Source organism: Pseudorca crassidens, chromosome 15, assembly GCF_039906515.1.
Source record: "Pseudorca crassidens isolate mPseCra1 chromosome 15, mPseCra1.hap1, whole genome shotgun sequence".
Taxonomy (NCBI): Eukaryota; Metazoa; Chordata; class Mammalia; order Artiodactyla; family Delphinidae; genus Pseudorca; species Pseudorca crassidens.
Window position 1 is genome coordinate 19,407,883 of NC_090310.1, and position 23,125 is coordinate 19,431,007.

General features: G+C 39.6%; 1 long non-coding RNA gene across 2 annotated transcripts in view; it reads right to left on the minus strand.

Annotated features, from left to right (window-relative positions):
- Positions 1-369: 369 nt before the first annotated feature.
- Positions 370-23,125, minus strand: part of LOC137207026 (uncharacterized) — an 88,428-nt gene continuing 65,672 nt past the window's right edge. For both annotated transcript variants that reach the window (XR_010934916.1, XR_010934915.1), the window contains exons 3-4: positions 831-945; positions 370-461 (exon numbers count right to left, since the gene is read on the minus strand). This is a non-coding gene — a long non-coding RNA (uncharacterized lncRNA). The remainder of the gene's footprint in view (positions 462-830; positions 946-23,125) is intronic.

Consider the following 23,125-nt stretch of genomic DNA (forward strand, 5'->3'; position numbering starts at 1 on the left):
TATATAAATGAATAAAGCGCACTGCAAATGGTACCTACATAGGTAAATCATAGATAACTATGAAAAATATTTTTCTTATTATTTAAATATCATTAAAAGATAATTGTTTAAAACAAAAATGAGAAAAACATATTGTGGGGTTGACAACATATGCTGAAATAAAATGTAAGACAAAGTAACACAAAATCTGGGAGGGGAGAAATGGATGTATTGTTGTAATGTCTGTTTACTAAGGTGTATACTATTGCTTAAAGGTAGACTGTGATAAGTTAAGACTGTAAATGTAAACCCTGCAGCAACTGCTACAATAATACAATAAATAGTTATGGCTAATAAGCCAACAGAGGAGTAAAAAGGTGTAAAGTAAGGGTTCCACTTTATTCTTTTGCAGGTGGATATCCAGTTTTCCCATCGCCATTTGTTAAAAGACTGTCCTCCAACCATTAAAAGTTCTTGGCATCCTACAAAGTAGTAAAATGAAGTCATAAAAATTACAGAACTAAAAGTATACAGGAAAAAAAAAAAGGAAAATGGAAAGAAAGAACAAACAGGACAAACAGAAAACAAATAGCCAAAATCTAAAATTTCAATCTACCAGGTCACATCAGATATAAGTTGTCTAAGCATCTCAATTAAAGGCAGAAATAGAATGGATAAAAATGAAGGATCCAACTGTATGCTGCATACAAGAAACCCCTTTAAATACTAAGACACAAACAAGTTAAATGCAAAAGGATGGAAAAAATAAACTAGGCTAACACCAATCCAAAGAAAGCTGAAGTGGTTATATTAATACCAGACAAAGTAGATTTTAAAGCAATGACTATTACCAGGGAAAAAGATGATTCTTTTGTAATGATAATGGGTCACTTCATCAGGAGGGCACGACAATCCTAAGTTTATGCAGCTGCTAGGAGGGCTTCAAAACAGCAAAAATTGACATAACTGAAAGGAGAAAAAGACAAATCCACAATTGTAGCCAAAGATTTCAACACCTCTCGCTCAATAATTGATAGAACAAGTAGACAGAAAATCAGTAAGAACATAGACCACGTGAATAATATTATCAACCACTTGACTTAATTCACATATACAGATTACTCCACACAATAACAGCAGAATACACATCCTTTTCAACTGCATGCAGAATGCTTATGAAGATAAACAATATCCTTAGCCATAAAAAGTCTCAATAAATTAAAGAGAATTCCAATCATACACGGCATATTATCATACTCAACAGAATAAAATTAGAAATTGATAACAGAAAAAGATCTGAGAAATCCCCAAATATTTTGAAACAAAATAACACACTTCTTTTTTTGTTTGTTTGTTTGTTTGTTTGTTTTTTGCGGTACGCGGGCCTCTCACTGCTGTGGCCTCTCCCGCTGTGGAGCACAGGCTCCGGACGCGCAGGCTCAGCGGCCATGGCTCACGGGCCCAGCCGCTCCGCGGCATGTGGGATCTTCCCAGACCGGGGCACGAACCCGTGTCCCCTGCATCGGCAGGCGGACTCTCAACCACTGCGCCACCAGGGAAGCCCAAAATAACACACTTCTAAATAACCCAAGGGTCAAAGGAGAGATCAAAAAGGAAGTTATAAAGTATGAAAAATGAAAATATACCAAAATTTGTAGAATGTACCTAATGCAGTACTTAGAGGGACATTTATAGCACACTAAATATCTATATTAGAAAATAAGGTCTCAAATCAATGACCTCAGTTTCTACCTTAAGACATTAGAAAAAGAAAAGCAAATGAAACCCAAAATAATAAGAAAGGAAATAATAAAGATCAGGATGGTAATAAGTGAAAGAGAAAAAAAGAGAGAGAGAGAGGGAGAGAGAGAGAGAGAGAAATATCAATGAAGCAAAAAACTAGTTCTTTGATAAACTAGTTTTATCAATAAAATTCATAAATGTTTAGCCATGAAAAAAGAAAACACAAAGCAGTAATACCAGAAATGAGTGAGGCGGTAACACTACAAATTCAATAGACATTAAAATGATAATAAGGGAATATTGTGAACCAGCTTATGCCAAAAATTCAGCAACTTACGTAAAATGGTCAAATTCCTTGAAAGACAAACTAAAAAACTCACTCAAGAAGAAAGAAATGACCTGCATGGTCCTTTATCTATTTAAAACTTTAACTTTATATTTAAAAACTGTCCCATGAAGAAAACTCCAGGTTAAGGTTTCTTCATTTATTCTAGCAAATATTTAAGAAATAAATAATGTAAAAATCTACCAAACTCTTCCATAAAATCAAAGAGGAGGAACTATTTCCCAATTCCTTCTAGGAAGTCAAAATTACTCCAGTAACAAAGGCTAAGATATTACAAGAAAAGAAAACTACAGACCAACATCTCTAATGAACACAAATGCATGAATTTAAAATTTTTTTTGCAAAACAAACCCAACCATATATAAAAAGACATATAAATATTCCACAACCAAGTGGTGTTTATCCCAGAAATGAAATCAATGTAATTCATCATATTATAAAACTATGAAAGAAAAACCACATAGTCATCTCAATAGATGCAGAGAAAGCTTTGGACAAAATACAATATTTATTCCTTATTTAAACAAAAAAAACCTCATAGCAAACTAGGAATAGAAGGGAATTCCCTCAACATGATAAAGGGTATCTATAAAAATTCTACAACTAACATTGTACTTAATGATGGAATACTGAATATTTTTCCTCTAATATCAGGAATAAGACAAAGATGCCTGCTCGAACGTCTTGTATTCAACATTGTTCTGGAAGTTCCAGTCAATGGAAAAAAGTGGAAATGAAGAAGTACAACTGTCTTTATTCACTTTCTATGCAGAGTGTTCAATGGAATCTACAAAAATGCTACTAGAATTAATAAGTAGGTTCAGTAAGGCTGTAGGATACAAAAGCAACATACAAAAATCACTTATATTTCTATACAATAGCAATGATCAATAGGAATTTGGAATTAAAGATCACAACCATTTTCAATGGCATCAAAAATATGAAATGCTTAGGGATAAATCTGACAGAACATGTGCAAAACCTATACCCTGATAACTACAAAATATCACTGAGAGAAATTAAAGTGTACCTAAATAAACAGAGATATATGGTGTTTATGAATCGGAAGACTCAGTATTATTAGGATGTCAGTTCTTCCAATTTGATGTATAGATTTAATGTAATGATAATCAAAATCCCATCAGGTTTTTGGGGGGGGCAGTTTGGTAAAAATTGACAAGTTGATTCTAAATCTCATCTAGAACTATAGAGGACATATAATAGCAAAAATAACCTTGAAAAAGACCAAACAACTGGTGGATGTAGACAACCCAGCTTCAATACTTACTAGAAAGCAGCAGTTATCAAGATAGACAAATGGATCAATGTAACAGAACAGAGAGTCCAGAAATAAACCTATACACATATGGTCAATCTATTTTCAGCAAAGCGTGCAAAGACAATTCAGTGGAGTGAAGATAATCTTTTCAATAAATTTTGCTGGATATTTATATGCAAAAAATAGTACCTCAACCCTTACCTCATATCATATACAAAAATTAACTCAAAATAGATAATATACCTAAACATGAAAACAAAAACTAAAAAACTTTGAAAAAAAAACTCAACTACTTTTGGAAGTAAATATAGGAGAAATCTTTGTGATCTTGGGTTAGGCAATGATTTCATAGTCACCAAAAACACAGTCCATAAGGTATCAGAATTAAACATTTCCACTCTTTAAAAGATGCTGTTCAGAGAATGAAAAGCCACAGACTGGGAGAAAATATTTGCAAATCACATAAAGAATTTAGATCCAGAATACAAAAAGGCGTCACAAAACTCAATAATAAGAAAGCAACCTATTTTTTTTAAATGGGCCAAAGATTTGAACAGACCTTCAGTAAATAAGATATATACATGCTCGAAAGCTTTAGTAATTAGAGAAATGCAAATTAAAACCACAATAAGATACCACTACTCACCTATAAAAAATGTCCAAAATTAAAAAGACTCATTATACTATTGTTGGTAAGGATGTGAAGCAACTGTAGTTCTCATACACTGCTGGTGGGAATGTAAAATTACTCGATTATTTTGGAAAACCATTTTGATAGTTTTTTTGAAAAAGATAAGCACACACCTACCTTTTAACCTTGTGATTACATTCCCAGATTCTTACCCAAGTGATATGAGTGCATTTGTCCATACAAAGACTTGTGCATGAATGTTCATAGAAGCTTCATTTGTAACACTTCAAAACTAGAAACAACCCAATTGTCCATCAACAGAAGAATGGATAAACAAACTGGTATAAATCTATATGGTGGAATATTCTTCCGCACTTACAAGGAATGAGCTATTGATATATACAACATGGATGAACTCAGACCAAAATTAGTACAAATTGTATGGTTCAGTTTATATAAAATTCTAGAAAGTGCAACTTATTTTATAGTAATAGAAAGTAGATCAGTGCTTGCCAGGGGATGGGGAAGATTCAGGGCAAGACGAGAGGGAAAGATTACAAAAAGGCAAGAGAAAACTTTTGGGGGTGATGGATATGTTTACTATTTTGATTGTGGTGATGGTTTCACAGCTGTATACATAATGTCAAAACTTATCAAATTATACACTTTAAATATGTGAGTCAATAAAGCTGTCCCCCCCCAAAAAAAAAAGTTTGGCAAAAGGAACAGGATATTTACATAATTTCAAAACACCTCCCACAAAATACTCAAAAATGTAAAAGGAAAACGAGTAACTTTACATTGGAGAAGCCTGACAGACACCCGCTTAGTTGAATGATCAAAGTGAACATCATCAAGAGATGGATACTTCTAAATCTAGCACCACCTGGAAGGATGCAATGAGAAGAACACAGCATCATTTTGTGCCGTTCCTGTCAAAGATGCATTACTCGAACCTGATCATGAGGAAACCTCAGACCAACTAAATTGTGGGGCATTCTTCAAAATAACTGACTTGTCATTTTTTTAAGTGTTAAGGTTATGAAAATCAGGGAAAGACTGGCTGAAGGAGTTTAAAGAGATACGGCAAACAAAAATAATGCTTGATTCTGAACTGGATCCTTTCCCTACAAAGACATCATTCAGATAATTATGGACCTGAAAAGCGTTTGAGGATTAGATGATATTAATGTTAATCTCTGGATTTCAATCATTGTATTAAGGTTATGCAAGAGAGTTTCTTAGCTCGTAGGAAATATACACTAATTTATTCCAGGGTGATGTGGCATGGATTTGGGTCTATTTTCAGGTTGTGTCAGCAATTTACTCTCAAATGGTTCAGGGAGAAAAAAGTTCTTTTTCTGTACTTCCAACTTTTCTGTTAATTTGTGATTGTTAAAAAAAAATTCTTCTATTTACAACTTTGTTAATGTGCTTGAGATATCTGTGGAACAGATTCATAAAAGTGGACTAACTGGGTCAAAGTTTATGAACATCTTTAAATGTGATAAGTATCACCAAATTGCCTTTCAAAGAGATTGTGCCAATTTATAACCTGGCCAACAGTTTATGAAAGCATTTATTTCCTCTCACTCCTTTTGGACACTATTAAACACTTTTATCTTTGCCAATCTGTTATCTCATTTTAATTTATATTTCTTTAGTCACTAGCAAGGTTGAGAAATTTTTATGTGTTTAAAAGCAATTTGGACTTCTTTTTTGTGAACTACATCTTCATATCCTTTGTCCAATTTTAAAGCTATTCATATTTTCCTTTTTATTTATGAGCTCTTTGTATATTAAAGAAATTATTTTTTTGTAGTCTGAATTGTAAACACTTTTTTTCTAGCATGTTATTTATCTTTTAACTTAGTCTATGCTGTTTTTATACTATGCAGCTATTTTAATTTTTATGTTGCCATTTATTCCTGTTCAGCTTCTGAGTTTTGTGGCTTGCTTAGAAAGATTTTCTTCGGTTCAAAATTATATGTGTGTGTACACATGTTCATGTTTTCTTATTTTTTGTGTCACTTATTTACATTTAAATTGTTTATTCGTCTGGAATTTATTTGGTGTAAGAAATCAGATAAGCACCCAGTTTTAAGTTATATTTTCTCAAATGGCTAGCCAATTACCCCAGTACTGATTACTCCATCGTATGATTTTATTTCTTTTCTCCCTGATTTGAAATACAGCTTTACCGTATACTAGCTTCTCAAACGTACTTAGGTCTATTTCTGAATTCTAACCTGTTTCGTTAATCTGCCTTTCTTTTCATGTACCAGTACCAAACTTTTTTCATAAAAGCAGCTTTATAATATGCTTCAATGCATACTAGGGTTAATCCTTCTTTATTAGTTTTCTTCTTCAGAATTTTCCTGGCTAGCCTCACTTGTTTATTTTTCCATTTGAACTTTAGACTCAGTGAGTCTACTTCCAAAAAAAACCTCATAATGTATTTTTATTGATATAAAGTTAAAAACAAAGGTTAATTTAGGGAGAATATGCATCTTTACACCATTAAATCTTCTTATAGATGAACAGGGTATGTATTTTCATTTGCTTCTTCTTTCATTTTCCTTCATTTTTGTTTTGCCAACATTGTAAAAGTGGGTGTTGGTGCTCTTTTAAGTACAATATTTTTCTTCCTTTTTTTTAATAGCTTTTTTTCTGAAACATAAGAATGCTGTTGATTTTGGATATTTGTTTCGTAACCAACTACTTTTCAGAATTAATTCATTGTGTATAAGAGATTGTCTTAACTTTTTTAAAGAGATTTTTCAATAGTACTCTTGGATTATCTAGATATGTAATTATATTAGCTGCGAATAATCATTATATTGTCTCCACTTCGGAATTCTTAAACTTCTTACCTTTAAATCTTGGTACATCTAGAACAATGTTTAAAAATAGCTGTTTAAAAAAAAAAGCTGAATGATACTCAATACTCTGTAATGACCTATATGGGAAAAGAATCTAAAAAAGAGTGGATATATGTATATGTATAACTGATTCACTTTACTGTATGCCGGAAACTAACACAACAACGTAAATCAACTATACTCCAGTAAAAAATTTATTAAAAAGTTTACTGAGATGCTTTTATGATTGATAAAACAAAAATTTCAATTAGTGAAAAAAAAAAAGCTGAATGAACTACAAAAGTGAACACACACATGTAACTCCACACATCCCCCTCCCAGTTTCCACCCCAACACCCCTCCCTCCAGGAAACCACCACCCTTGTTACAGCAAACAGGTTGTGGTGCATTATGGTTTTGAGATGCTACTGGATTCTGGTTTGCTTATCAACAATATGCTGGCTTTGTGGAAAAAGTTGACTTTCTTTATATAGTAGGTTGAAAATTACTAAATTGCCAATATTCAACTGTTTTGGAACTACAGAAACAACAACTGCATTGGAGAAGATTTAAACAAATTAAAGGACATCCAGAATGCTTAATATTGTTAAGATGGCAGCACTCCTCAAATTGATTGAGAGATTTAACACAATCTGCATTGGAATACTAGCTGGATTCTTTATAGAAATTGCCAAGCCAGTCCTAAAATTTATATGGAAGTATAAGGGACCCAGAATAGCCAGAGCCATCTAAAAAAAAGAACAAATTTGGAGGACTCATATTTCTTCTTCTTTTTTTTTTTTTCCGATATGCGGGCCTCTCACTGTTGTGGCCTCTCCCGTTGCGGAGCACAGGCTCTGGACACGCAGGCTCAGCAGCCATGGCTCACTGGCCCAGCCGCTCCGCGGCATGTGGGATCTTCCTGGACCGGGGCACAGAACCTGTGTCCCCTGCATTGGCAGGCGGACTGTCAACCACTGCGCCACCAGGGAAGCCCGAGGACTCATATTTCTTGATTTCAATATTTACTACAAAACATAGTAAATAAACAGTTTGATACTGACATAAAGATAGACATATAGATAAATGGAATAGAATTGAGAATCTGGAAATAAACCCTCACGTTTATGATCAATTGATTTTCAACAAGGCTATTAAAACAATTCAATGAGAGAAAGAGTCGTTTTTCAACAAATGGTGCTGGGACAACAGGATAGTCAAATGCAAAAGAAAGAAGTTTGACCCCTAACTTATGCACATAAAAACATTAACTCAGGATGGATCAAAGGCCTAAATGTAAGAACTAAAACTGTAAAACTCTTAGAAGGGGCTTCCCTGGTGGCACAGTGGTTGAGAGTCTGCCTGCCGATGCCGGGGACACAGGTTCGTGTCCCGGTCCAGGAAGATCCCACATGCCGTAGAGCGGCTGGGCCCGTGAGCTATGGCCGCTGGGCCTGCGCGTCCGGAGCCTGTGCTCCGCAATGGGAGAGGCCACAACAGTGAGAGGCCCACGTACCGCAAAAAAAAAACAAAACAAAACAAAACAAAAAAAACAACCCAGTCAAAAAATGGGCAGAAGACCTAAATAGACATTTCTCCAAGGATGACCAACAGTTAAATGAAAAGATGCTCAACATCGCTAATTACTAGAGAAATGCAAATCAAAACTACCATGAGGTATCACCTCATACCAGAATGGCCATAAACAAAAAGTCTACAAATAATAAATGCTGGAGAGGGTGTGGAGAAAAGGGAACCCTCCTACACTGTTGGTGGGAATGTAAATTGGTGCAGCTGCTATGGAGAACAGTGTGGAGGTTCCCTGAAAAACTAAAAATAGAATTACCAGATGATCCAGCAATCCCACTTCTGGGCATATAGCTGGAAAAGACAGAAACTCTAATTAGAGCAGATACATGCACCCCAATGCTCATAGCAGCCCTATTTACAATAGCCAAGACATGAAAGTAACCTAAGTATCCATTGACAGATGAATGGATAAAGAAGATGTTTCATATATATATATGAATATATATATATGTATATATATAAAAACATACACAATGGAATATTAGCCTAAAAAAGAATGAAATAACGCCATTTGTAGCAGAGGGATGGACCTAGAGATTATCATACTAAGCGAAGTAAGTCAGAGAAAGACAAATATCATATGATACCACTTATATGTGGAATCTAAAAATAATGATACAATGAAGTCATTTACAAAACAGAAACAGAGTCACAGACATAGAAAACAATCTAATGGTTACCAAAGGGGAAGGGAAGGAGGGATAAATCAGAAGTATGGGATTAACAGATACAAACTACTATATATAAAATAGAGAAACAACAAGGACCTACTGTATAGCACAGGGAATTATATTTAATATCTTGTAATAACCGATAATGGAAAAGGATCTGAAAAAGAATATATAAGTACGTGTGTGTGTGTATATGTATATATAGTTTTATATATATATAACTGATTCACTTTGCTGTACACCTTTAACACATTGTAAATCATCTATACTTCAATTTTTTAAAAAGGCACATAACACAAATAAGAAATGTGCAAAGGATCTATATGACATTTCTCCAAGACAAATGGCCAATAAGCACATGAAAATATGCTCAACATCATTAGTTATGTTGGAAATGCAAAAAAACCAAAACCAAAAAATCCTCAGTGAGATATCACTTCACACGCACTAGGATGGCTATAATCAAAAAGACAATAAAAAGGGTTGGCAAGGATGTGGAGAAACTGGCACCCTCATACACTGCTGGTGAGAAGGTACAATGGTGCAGCCACTTTGGAAAGCAGTCTATCAGTTCCTCAAAAAATTAAACATATAGTTACCATATATATTGACCCATCAACTCCACTTCTAAGTATACACCTAAGAGAAATAAAAACACGTGTCCGCCCAAAAACTTGCACACAGAAGTTTTTAACAGTTCTATTCATAATAGTGAAAACGTAGAAATAAATGTCTATCGACTGATGAATGCATAAAGAAATGTCGTATATCCATTCAATGGAATATGATTTGGCCATAGAAAGGAATGAAGTACTGATACCAGCTATGACAGGAATGAATCCTGAACACATTACCCTAAGTGAAAGAAGTCATTTGGGAAAGATCACATATTATATGATTCCATTTACATGAAATGTCCAAAAGAGGCAAATACACAGAGTCACAAAGTAGATTAGTGGTTGCCTAGGGCTGGGGTGGAGAGTTGGGGGAATGGGGTGGGAGATAAAGGGTATTGAGGTTTCTTCTTGGGATGATTGAAATGTTCTAAAATTGGTCATGGCGATGGTTGCACAACTCTGTGAATATACGAAAACCCATTGAATTGTACACTTTAAATGTGTGAATGTAGAGTATGTGAATTATATCTCAAGAGAGCTGTTGCCAGAAACATGTCAATTTCATACGGTTCAACCCAATTGTCCAGTATCTTAAATAGCACTGGCTTATATGGTATGGCTTGAAGATGTGATAGAGTTTATGTGTGAATCTGGGAAGAGAAGAGGGAGTAAAAAGACTACCTGCATGAGAAGATAGGAAAGGAGGCAACCAGTGGGGGCAGGGGGAGGTTTGTTTGCTTGTTGAGGATGGGAGAGACTTAGACTTCCCACATAGGAGGAGGAGAAAGAACCAGCAGAGTGGGAGATGTTGAAGAAATAGGAACAAGGGTAATGGATGACCTCCAGAGTCGGGGCGGAAGCAATCACCTGGGAAGGAGTCCAGTCTCTCTCCCATAAGACCAGAAGGAAGGGGGAGAGGATGAGTTCGGATACTAATTAGTTGATGGTGCAGAGAATTTTTTTTCTTACTGGCCTCAATTTCTCTGGAAAGAAGGCAAAATCATTTGTAAAAATAAGAGAAGAGAGATCAAGGTCGTGGGTTTGAGGAGAGGGGAAAGTTAGAACTTAGTAAGGGGAGTGAGCGAGGAACCCAGGGGGGCTTGGGAGCCTGAAGACCCGGCTGCCAGCAGAGGAATAGATTCTGAAGTGATGCTGAGACTAGACCCCTGCAGTTCTTTCCTGCAGCCTCGTTCAGGAGCCATCGCCTCCTGAGTCATTCCTGTTTCGGGCCAGACAACCCCAATTCTTTCAATATTACTCATACATTTTGGCTTTGAGCCTCTTACTCTCTGGATAGTCTCCTCTGAACTGGCTGCCTTTGGCAACCTTCCTCCCAGAACTGAGTGTTCTTTGCTGGTGAGCGCTGATCCAAGTCGACCTCCCTGGTTCTGAGCCCTATGCTTTCATTAATTCAACCTAAGATGACTAGATTCCCCTTGGCAGCCTCATGACATCGGGTTAGTGACAAACAAATCCAAAGAGCAGACGGAAATCTGTCTGATACATCAGCCCCCCTTGTGAGGCACGGGAAAATGTGGGGTGGAAGGAGACCAGCGGTTTGTCAAAGAAGCTAGAAAGATATTTAACATGTTGGCGAATGTCTAAATGTGTGGGATCGGGGAACAGGGTGGAGACACGTAGGTGGGACGTTCCCCAGGGGTGGGTAAGGCCAGCCAGACTGGCACGTCACCCATCACCTTGAACCTAATTACTGAGCATAGCCAATCAAGCACCTTTACCCTGGAGATCCTCAGCCCATTAGGGTTCAGGAGTATCACAAGAGAAAGGGGAGGGTGCCAGGGAACCCTAAGAAATATCTTTTGACCCCAGCTATTGGAGTTATACTGGAGTTACTGCTGGTCTAAGTCTCTGGGCAAAGAAGATGTGGCAGGTATATACAATGGAATATTACTCAGCCATAAAAAGAAACGAAATTGAGCTATTTGTAATGAGGTGGATAGACCTAGAGTCTGTCATACAGAGTGAAGTAAGTCAGAAAGAGAAAGACAAATACCATATGCTAACACATATATATGGAATTTAAGGAAAAAATGTCATGAAGAACCTAGGGGTAAGGCAGGAATAAAGATGCAGACCTACTAGAGAATGGACTTGAGGATATGGGGAGGGGGAAGGGTAAGATGTGACAAAGCGAGAGAGAGGCATGGACATATATACACTACCAAACGTAAGGTAGATAGCTAGTGGGAAGCAGCCGCGTAGCACAGGGAGATCAGCTCGGTGCTTTGTGACCGCCTGGAGGGGTGGGATAGGGAGGGTGGGAGGAGGGAGACGCAAGAGGGAAGAGATATGGGGACATATGTATATGTATAACTGATTCACTTTGTTATAAAGCAGAAACTAACACACCGTTGTAAAGCAATTATACTCTAATAAAGATGTAAAAAAAAAGTCTCTGGGCACCAGGAGGCATAGGTTCCTGATTCTAGAAGGGACAGTATAAAGTGTGGTTGAAGGAACGTAGCCTTTGGTGTCAGATGTAGACTTCAAGCCTGTCTCTGCTACTTATTTGCCGTGTAACACTGGAATTTGACACACTGCTTAGCCTCTTGTAGCCTAAGCTTCCACATCTGTAAAATGGAAATTAATTAACATCTCTTCTCTTCAGGGCTGGCGGTTGAGGAGATGATGTCAGTGGCCGTCCAGTGCTACTTTCCTGTTCATTTCTGGGCCTTCTGGGTTTTGGTTGTTCCCTCAGAAGCACATTTTACACAAGCCAGATTTGCCTGAATATCTCCTGGTCATCCTTTGCATCTCATCTGGCTCTCTTCTGTCTCCTGCAAGCCCTTCTTGATTAGGTGTCCCTCTCCTGCCCGCTTCGCTTACCCCCTTCCCAGGACTAACTGCACCACATCAGAACTCTTTACCTGTCCATCTCCCTGCCGGGTCTGTGGAGGCAGGAGCAGGATCTTGCCACCATCATACCCCCAGTTCAAGGCACACACTGGGCACTCAACAGATAAATGTTGATGAAATGAAGTTTTGAAGATGAAGTGAGATCATACAGGTTTAGCCCACGCCTCCCAAAACACACTAGGAACACGAAAGAATACTTACCCACTTTGTACCCTCTCTGTAGGTGCTTTGGCTCCCTTAAAATTCTCCCCAAATCCTGTGGGGAGACTCCAGGGAAGAAAGCACAGACTCTGGAAACAGAATGCATGGGTTCCTATCCTGCCTCTGCCACTCACCACCTCTATGATTGACCCTATCTGTGCCTCAGCTTCCTCACCCATGAAATGAGTCATAAGGTTGCCATGGAGATTAAATAAGCTACTATTGGCATAACGCTTGTAACAGTGCCTGGAATGTAGTAAATACCATGAAAGCATTTAATAAACATCTGGAAAATGCCCCACACCAGTCCCCCTGGCTGTCCCTCCATGCTCCTTCTCTCCCACTTCAGCTGCCTGTGATGATCTCCCACTGTTGTTGCTAACAAAGATGGCGGGACATCTAATCCAATCTTGTGGAGTCTGGGCAACCTCTGTCTCGGTTAGGTTGCAATCAGCCACACTCCTGTGATTACTGAAACCGTGGCTTCTCTCACTTTAATGTGCCTCTGAATCAACGGAGGATCTTGTAGATTCTGATTTGGAAGCTGGGGCAGGCCTAAGATGATGCATTTCTAACAAGCTCCCAGCTGATGCTGATGTTGTAGGTCCACAGACCACATTCGACTTAACAAGGACCTAAACAATAAGGATTGGTTTTTCTCACAAATAAGTGAGAAACAGGCCTATAAGTTAATATTAGAAAGAGGATTAGAAAGAAAGAAATCAAAAGGTACCCCGACATAGGTAATTGCTACCATTGTTTTAGCATTTTAATGTTGTCAGGGTCTGTGATTCTCTTGGCCACAAAATGGCTGCTTCAGCTCCAGCCATCAAATCCAAGACCCAGGCAGAAAGAAGGGGGATGGGTCAACAGGAAGGCCAGTTCTGAGCATGCCTTTTTAATACAAAAGCAAAAGCTATCCCCCACACCTCTAACAAAGCTCTGCTTACATCTCATTGGCAAGAATGCTTTCCCACGGCTACCACTAGCTTCAAGGAAGGATGGGAAGGTGTTTGGGCACAGTCCTGCCTAAAACAAAATGGGAAAGAATGAGAGGAATGGATAAGAGATAAGCAACTGGCAATACCAGCCAGTCTGTGCATATGCCCAGATTCATGTACACACCACTTCTTGTCACTCTCAGAAAATTATGGGATTAGTAAAATAATTTTTCTCTGCCTCTGTGGTTCAGGGATGGTGCATAGTCTCAGAGCTGAACAAGCCTTTCAACTTTTAGCACGAAGTCTTTCCCAGGAAGCTTCTCAAACTATCATACACATAAGGAGGGCAGTGAAATATTGAAATTCTGCCCACTCCTGCTATCAATTGTTTCCCTTCTTCTATTATTTTTATTTTTTAAATAACAACTTTATTGAGATATAATTCACATACTATAAAGTTCATCCTTTTAAAGTGTATAATTCGATGGTTTTCAGTATAGTGACAGACTTGTACAACCATCACCACTATCAACTTTAGAACATTTTCATCACCCGCAAAAGAAACTTCATATCCGCTAGCAGTCCCTCCTCACTTCCCCCCCCCAGCCTCTGGCAACCACTAAACTATTTTTTGTTTCTATAGATTTGCCTATTGTGGATATTTCACACAAATGGGATTATACAATATGTGATATTTCACTTAGCATAATACTCTCTGTATTCATCCATGTTGTCACAAATGGCAAGAGTTTATTCATTTTTATGGCTGAGTAATATTCCATTATATATATTTATGTATATATATATATGTATGTATGTGTATATATATATATATATATATATACACATATATATAATATCACAGCTTCTTTATCCATTCATCTGTTGCTGGACACTTAGGTTGCTTCCATATCTTGTCTATAGTAAATAGCGCTGCTACGAACATTGAGGTGCATATATCTTTTCAAATTAGTGTTTTCATTCCTTCCTTCAATTAAGCTAGTTTGCACTGGCCTTCGGTCACTGGCAGCTAAAAGCATGTGGTTAATACCGTCAGGCATTGTAACTTAGGATGGTTATAGGCATGGGCTCCAGCAGCAGACAAACTCGAGTTGAATTCCCCTCCTGTCACTTGCTAACTTCTTGACCTCACTTCCAAAAGCTTCAGTTTCTTCAGCTTCAAGAGTGGAAAAAAGAAACACCCTCACGGTGGGATTCATTGAGAGGGCCCAGCACACAAGTGCAAGGAATATCACAGTGCTTCACGGCTTTTATCTAAACCACAGGGAATGCTGCTCAATATTCTGTAATAACCTAAATGGGAAAAGAATTTGAAAAAGAATAGATACATGTGTATGTATAACTGAATCACTTTGCTGTACACCTGACACTAACACAACATTGTTAATCAACTATGCTCCAATATAAAATAAAAATTTTAAATGAATGAATAAATAAACAAACAAATAAGCCAAATTAAAACCCTGGGAGCTTCATCAGCTCACTGGACCTGCTCAGCTGCCCGTGCTGGTGGGTGATGGTTGTGGGAGAGCTCTCGGGCCTTGCTCTTGGATCAGTGCATTTAGCCCATTGTCTGAGTCCATGTGTTGGGCTTTTAAAGATAAGTGTCTTGGCTTCTGTTGTGTGGAGCTTGGACAGAGGGTCCTTGGCTAAGATGGGAGCCCCAGGCCACAGTCCAAATGGCCACATGAAATCATTTCCCTCCGAGGTACTTACAACACCTCCCAGGGTGTTGTAAGAGGTAGGACATGGGTGGGGACATGCCAGTCTCTGTCCCCATGTCTAGTCCCGGGGACAGTTCTGCTCCACTTGGTGTTCATTGCTCTGTCTCCCCTCCATCTAAGATACTTGCCTTTTCCCCTCATCCTCAGCGATGACCCAACATAAGTCCTGCAACAAATAATATTTCAAAGAACAAAGCCAGAGATGGGGGCTGTCTTGAGGTTCCTTCTGCTTTCCTCCGTATCAACCAATCCCTTTCAGGTGAGAGAACACAAATTCTGGTTTCCTTCTTGGAGCAAGGGAGGGAAAAATCCACTGGGACCACACTATGAATTAATAGCTGGCTAAATTATCTTGCCATAGGATGAGTATGTGTATATCATTATTTTTCATAATACTACTATTATTATTTTAAATATACTTCAGTTGGGAATATATTTGCCAGTTCACCCTAGAATAAATACAGCTTTGGCTCAAATCTGAGACCTCAAGGATTTGTCATAAATCGTTTAGTGCAGTGCCTGGCAGCTACTGGAACCATGATAAATATTAGTTTTCCTCCCAGAAGGTTCACTAAGAACAGTTCTGGGTGAGGTGTTAGATATTAAGGGTTGACTATCTTTTTTTCTTTTTTTTTTTTTAAGGTGCTGGCTGGCAATATATTATTTCTTTTTTTTTACTGGAAGTGTAGTTCATTTACAATGTTGTGTTAGTTTCTGGTATACAGCAAAGTGATTCTATATATATCTATTCTTTTTCAGATTCTTTTCCATTATAGGTTATTACAAGATACTGAGTATAGGTTCCTGTGCTATACAGTAGGTCCTTGTTGATTATCCATTTTATATATGGTGGTATGTATATGTTAATCCCAAACTCCTAATTTATCCCTCTCCCCCTCCTCTTTGGTAACCATAACATTGTTTTTTTTATTTTTAAAGTTTATTTTATTTATTTTTTAATTAAAAATAGTTTTTATTGGTGTATAATTGCTTTACAATGTTGTGTTAGTTTCTGCTGTACAATGAAGTGAGTCAGCTATACATAACATTGTTTTCTATGTCTGTGAGTCTATTTCTGTTTTGTAAATAAGTTCATTTGTATCATTTCTTTAGATTCCACATATAAGTGATATTACACGGTGTTTGTCTTTCTCTTTCTGACTTACTTCCCTTAATATGATAATCTCTAGGTCCATCCATGTTGCTTCAAATGGCATTATTTCATTCTTTTATATGGCTGAGTAATACTCCATTGTATATATGTACCACATCTTCTTTATCCATTCATCTGTCAATGGACACTTAGATTGTTTCCATGTCTTGGCTATTGTAAACAGTGCTGCTATGAACATTGGGGTCCACATATCTTTAGGGCTGACTATCTTTTAAATAAAGAGTGAAAATTACAGAATTACATGTACAGTATGACACTTTAGTTTTTTAAAAAAGCGCATAGACGGCAACAGTATGTGGATTCTATAGAAAAAAAGAAACGTTTAGAAAAACGTCCAGAGGGATAGACTCCAAGCACACTGAACCGAGGCAGGGGAGGGGAGCCCAGGATTGGCAATGGCAACTGGAGAGGACTTATCCTTACCTGTTACATTTTAATTGTTTTAAGAAGATATTCACATATTTTGTGTACAATTAAAATCATTTTCTAACAAGTTAACTTATGATTGAAAAACACGTGGGCCGGAGGGGAGCCAAGCAGCCCCGAGGAAGGGTAGGCACAGAGCACCCTTGGCTTTGCTTTTTGGCCCTTGGGTCTCTAACATGGGGTCTCCATAACTACATGGAGTTTTATTTGTTTGTTTGAGAAAGGGACAAGGAACCCATTATCTGAAATCTGGTTGACTCATTGCCCCAAATATCAAACATCTTCACCTTTCTGGGTCTGTTCCAGACCTCCAAAAACCCCAGGCAGCCCCTGGAGATTATAAATTTGGAAGCAAAAAGGAGGAGATATGTAGGCAGTGGAGCAAGCGGGAATCAGAATATTGGTGAAAAGACTAGCCAGGTCTGGAGGTCAGGCTGACCTATCTTTACTCTCCAGAGACTTTTATATTTCCTCTCACGGAACACATTTGAAAGACCGCATTTATCTAATCAAACATAGCTTTCATAACAAATTTATTTTCTCTTTGGTTGTCTTATCTAATACTACTAATTGTAGCTGCTGAGAAACATGAATTTGGGATTAAGCGGAGTTACTCCCTAAGTTACCACCATGCAGTCAAAAAGCAAAACAAGGGACTCAGTGTTGAACGAACCCAGGTTCAGAGCTCTTGCCACCGTGCCATCTTGGGTGGCATACTTTACATCACTCACTTTTTGTTCCCTTATCTATAAAATGGAGCTTAAGTAAAGTAGTATTTGTGAACCGATTGGAACAAAGCTTTTGGTTGTCATATAGTAGGCACCCAATCAACGTTAGGGTTACTTTATCTAGGAAAGATGTTTCTGTACCTTATCAGCCACAAAATAATACAGAAAGTTACCATTCCTTGAGGGTTTTTGTTGAGAAAAACCTCACTTTTGAAGACCATGGAATGAGAACTTCTGGCTGAATGATTTCCCTTTCTGACAGTCCCTATTTCTCTTCCCTTAAAAATTATTTTTCTTCATAGCACGTATCACCACCTAACCAACTTTATCCGTGTATTTATTCTTTTTGTTTATTGCCTGTCCCTCCACTGAGATGTCAGCTCTATAGGGGCAATGATTTATGTCCGTCTTGTTCTCTGCTGAGTCTCTGGCAGCTAGCCTAGTGCTGGCACATAAGAGCTCCAAAAATTGCGTTGGATGCATGAATGAATATTCCTAAATTTTCTCCAGGTCTGCATACAGTGCCACCATCTCAGAACGTTTGGAGTCTGAGGAAGGATTCTTGTCAAGGTGTATATTTTAGCCTCCAGTCTTAGGAGTCTCCTTCAGTTTGTCCTTGACCCATGTCCACACCAGGCATCTAACAACATGGTCCTGCTTCAGTCTCAAATCCAGCTCACTTTCCTCACTGCCACCAGAGGGCTCTTTTTAAAGCACTGGATCTGGTCATGTAGCTCTTCTCTGGAAGAATCTATGTTGCCTCTTGATGGCTAGATCCCCATGTTACATGTTTATACCAGTTAGGAAGCTCTTGGATTTTTTTTTAAACCAGAAGACATACCTTCAACTGAAACAATGTGGACATGAATTGAATCCAATAAAGAGTCTGATTTGACCCCATGGGTCCTGCTCCATTGGCCTTGGTTCAGTCCTACGGAGGTTTCATTCATGGGCTCGTAGAGAGAAAACAGCTTCAGTGCTTGGCCTTGCTTCCTAACTCAGCAACGTCCAGAAGAGGAGAGATCAATATACCTTTCTAAAACATTTTTATTGAAGTATAGTCAATTTACAATGTTGTGTTAATTTCTGCTATACAGCAAAGTGATTCAGTTATACATATTCTTTTCCATTATGGTTTATCGCAGGATATTGAATATATTTCCTGGGCTGTACAGTAGGAACTTGTCCATCCATTCTATGTATAACACTTTGCATCTGCTAATCCCAAACTCCCAATCCTTCCCTCCCCTACTCTTTCTCCCCTTTGGCAATCACAAGTTTGTTCTCTATATGTGTGAGTCTGTTTCTGTTTTGTAGGTATGTTCACTTGTGTTGTATTTTGGATTCCACATATAAGTGACAGCACATGGTATTTGTTTGTCTCTGTCTGACTTACTTCGCTTAGTATGATAATCTCTAGGTCCATCCATATTGCTACAAATGGTGTTATTTCATTCTTTTATATGGCTGAGTAATGTTTCATTGTGTGTGTGTGTATATATATATATATATATATATATATATATATATATATATATGCCACAACTTCTTTATCCATTCATCTGTTGATAGACATTTAGGTTGTTTCCATGGAGAGACCAATGCATCTTAAGGCTCTCTCTCAAATGTCATGAGCCCTTGCCTCACTTCCCTCTGGACTAGGTTGGGTCATTTCCCCTTCTTAAATCAGGCCCTGCTTCTAGGAGAAAGCCATGATCTGGTTGACCTAGGTCTGGATTTCTGAATCAATCACTGACTTGGAGGATGTAATATCATAATTGGTTTTTATCAATCAGGCTCCTCCCTTTTCCTGCTTCCATGGTGCTGAGGGTCAATACCTCTAGTGGCTTCTGAATGGTGGAGAGGAGATGGGAAGGGTGTTGAAGGAATAACACAATTTGCTTCACAATATATCTCACAGCACCCCGTATACTATTCCTTCAATTATCACAATTATTATTTTGAATAAATGCGAGTAAATGAATAAATGAATGAGTAGGGTTTCATCTGCTAGAGATGAAAGATGTTCAAGAAAGTTGGAACAGCGCATAAAGCCAAGACTTCTTAAGGTTTGTTACAACTAGAGCCTAGGATGATAGGGCTGGGGAGAATTTCCAGGAATTAGATCAAGTGAGTGTTTCAGAGTTCTCCAGAAAAACAGAACTAATAGGTTGTATACAGAAAGAGATTTATTGTAAGGAATTGGTTCACAGGATTATGGAGACTGAGAAGTCCAGACTTAGGAGACCCAATGGTATTGTTTCAGTCTGAGTCCAAAGCCTGAAAACCAGGACAGCTGATGGTGTAAGTTCTGACCTAAGTCTGAGTCTGAAGGCAGAAGACTGATGTCCCAGCTCAAAAACAGTCAGAGAGAAAGAATTCTTTCTTACTCAGCCTTTTATTCCAGTCAGGCCTTCAACAGATTAGATGAGGCCCACCCACACTGGCGAGGGCTGTGCTTTACTCAATCTACTGATTCAAATGTGAATCTTTACATCCAGGAACACCCTCACTACACACCTCACCCATAAATATGTTTAATCAAATATCTGGGCACCCTTTGGCCCAGTCATGTTGACACATAAAATTAACCATCACAGTGAGTCTTAGTCAAATTGTAGAAGGTCTTGAATGCCATGATAAACAGGTTGGATTTACTCTTTAGTCATTCGACCATTCACACATTTTTTTTTTTTTTTTGCGGTACGCGGGCCTCTCACTGTCGCGGCCTCTCCCGTTGCGGAGCACAGGCTCTGGACGCGCAGGCTCAGCGACCATGGCTCACGGGCCCAGCCGCTTCGCGGCATGTGGGATCTTCCCAGACCGGGGCACGAATCCGTGTCCCCTGCATCGGCAGGCGGACTCTCAAACACTGTGCCACCAGGGAAGCCCCCCATACATTCTTTGATTCCCTACTCCATGAACTGTGCAAGGAGGTAGGGATAAGATGATGAAATAATGCAGATATACTCCCTGACCTCAAGGAAGTATTGGGAGATACATTCGATCCCCAGGTATCTGCAGAGGTTTGGTTCCAGGACCCCCCGCAGATACCAAAACTCATGGATGCTCAAGTCCCTTATATAAAATGCCATTGTATTTGCATATAGCCTATGCACATCCTCCTGTATACTTTAAATCATCTCTAGATGCTTGGCGCGCTTATGCATGTCGGTACCATTGGGCATCTTCTTCCAGAGCAAGTAGAAAACTTGCTCTGGAAGACAGCCTTTCTCATCTATGAGTTTCTTGAACTCTCCTGGGAACACTGATGCTGCCTCAGCATCGGCCAATTGCTGATTCCCCCCTGATGTTTAAGTTCTTGAGGCTGCCGCTTTACAAAGCCAGCCAGCCAACCCCTACCAGCCTGCATCTCCTTCCTCTCTCAAGCCCCTCACGGTAGCGCTCACAGAGACTGGGTGCTTCTTCACACATAATTTTGCCACCATCAGGGACATCCTTCTGTGACATGTCTTCTGGCCACGCACTTAATGCTTTCTCAGGCTTTGCAGGTACTCTATCGTGAACCAGAGAGACCATTTTTGCTATTGGAGGGCCAGCACTGACCCTTCCACGAATTTCAGCTTCTTTCTGCTTCCCTGTGCAAATGCTTGATTCGTCCTTAGCGACCTTATTCCCACTTCCGCAAGCCACGTGCTGCTTTTCAAAAGATTAAGATTTTTGTTTTCTTGTTGAGGTGGCACTTCAGGCTCCCTCTTAGCATTTGATGGATCGCTTTGACCACCTAATTGCTCTTTAGAAGCTATTTTTTTTTCCCACAGAAACAAAGGGTGCACACAACACGAGGAGCAGGGGAACGAGAGGGGAGGCAAACGATGCTCAAGTGAGGAGCGCTGGAGAGACACCGAGGACCTGTGCGGGCCCGAGGCCACAGAAGGGCGTGATACCGAGGACCTGTGCGGGCCCGAGGCCACAGAAGGGCGTGATACCGAGGACCTGTGCGGGCCCGAGGCCACAGCAGGGCGTGATACCGAGGACCTGTGCGGGCCCGAGGCCACAGAAGGGCGCGCCTGCACGTCACCGCGTTCATGTGGATTCAGTACAGTGCTCAGCAGGTGGCAAATTCAAGTGTTGCTTTCTGGAAGTTTCTGGATTTTTTTTTTTTTCAAATACTTCCGATCTGAAGTTGGTTGAATCCACATACGTGCCACCCAGATATGGAGGGCCAACTGTATAGCTATTGGGTAGCTAATTATCTACCTGCTACCTCCTCTGGGAAGGTCCCTCTCACTGCTCAGCACCCAGTTCTCCAGGGGGACCCGTCTCTCCCTCCTCTGGGCTCCCAGGGTCCCCTGAGGTAGTGGTAGTAACACAACAGGTCTAAGAGCCCTGTCCTATGTACATGCACTCACTTACATAGACCTCACACAGCTCTATGTGATGGGCACCGGGACCGTCCCCATTTAACAGTGAGTGTAAGTAACTTGCCCCGAGACACAGAGCTAGTAAGTGGTAGAGCTGAGACCTGAACCCGCCCGCCAGTCCCACTCCAGGAGGCAGACTCCTAAACACCACGCTAAGTAATGCCCTCAAGTGGGTACCAGCATCATCCCCATTTTACAGATGAGAAGACTGAGGTTCAGGCTAGGATTTGCCTAAGGCCATGGAGTTTAGGAGCTGAACCTGAAAGCAGGCAGGTGGCAGAGACTGAGTTTCTTCCCCGTCACAACTCCCCACCACCCCTGAAGAGGGCTTTGTGGAGACACCATACTGTATCTGTTTATTTCCACACCTTTCTCCATTCTCCAGTAGAGTCTCCTCAAGACGGAAGACCTGATCTATTTCCCTGTTTCTTCAGCTCTAGCACAGTTTTGGCATTTGACCCAGTAGGCAAATGTTTGCTGAATGAATGAATGATTGTTAGTGAAGTTCCCATACCCAGGGTATGGCCTGTGATCGAGAGGGTTTTGAAATATTCTCTGCAAACTGGCCTGTTTCCTCGGCCTCAGGAGGAAAAAAAAAACGTTGAAAAGAAAGAAAATGGGGCGTAACAAGGATTCCGGGCTGGATTCCATGACGTCACCCTGAAGTTGGATGTCTGGACTGGTAAACAAAGGCTCTTGTGACAGAGGCCCTGGCTGGCCACTCGGCCGTGTGGGAGAGGCAGGGAAAGCAGCCTGCCTCAGCGCTGGCCTCCACCCCAAGCTTTAGCCCAGGCGCCTCTGCATTCAGCAGGTATCTCATCCAAGGGAAAACCAGGACAGGAAATCACGTTGCCATGGAGACCAGAGAGGCCCTTCCAGACACAGGGGAAAATAAACACATTCTGGTTGGACTTAACCCCCACGAAGCCAG